Here is a 372-nt window from a genome sequence, read left to right as displayed (position 1 = left end):
AACCACGCGAGGTGCCGGCGCTGGCCCTGGTCCGAGTTTAGCGTCCCGTGGGTGCCGGCCGCGAGCAGCACCGGGCGGCGGTGCGGCTCGAGCTTGAGCCGAGAGAAAACGAAACCAAACCCCCCCCCCTCGAGAGCGAGAGAGAGTGAGAGGGCTGACGAGAACCGATGGCGGGGCCGGGGGAGCACGGACGGGGGAAAAGAGCCCGTTCCGCGCGCGCACCGCGCACGGCGCTCCTTTGTCGTGCCGCCGCCTGCTGCAGAGCGAGCCGCCCCGGCCTCGGGGCCTCGGTGTTGTCCGGGCCGCGCCCGCCTTGTCGGGTCGCTGTCTCCTCTAGCACGTCCGGTGCTTTTTCGGGCCGGCCTCGGGGGC

Source organism: Sturnus vulgaris, unplaced genomic scaffold (assembly GCF_052056855.1).
Source record: "Sturnus vulgaris isolate bStuVul1 unplaced genomic scaffold, bStuVul1.hap1 Scaffold_182, whole genome shotgun sequence".
NCBI lineage: Eukaryota > Metazoa > Chordata > Aves > Passeriformes > Sturnidae > Sturnus > Sturnus vulgaris.
The sequence above is the reverse complement of the archived record's forward strand: the minus strand, read 5'-3'. Positions refer to the sequence as shown.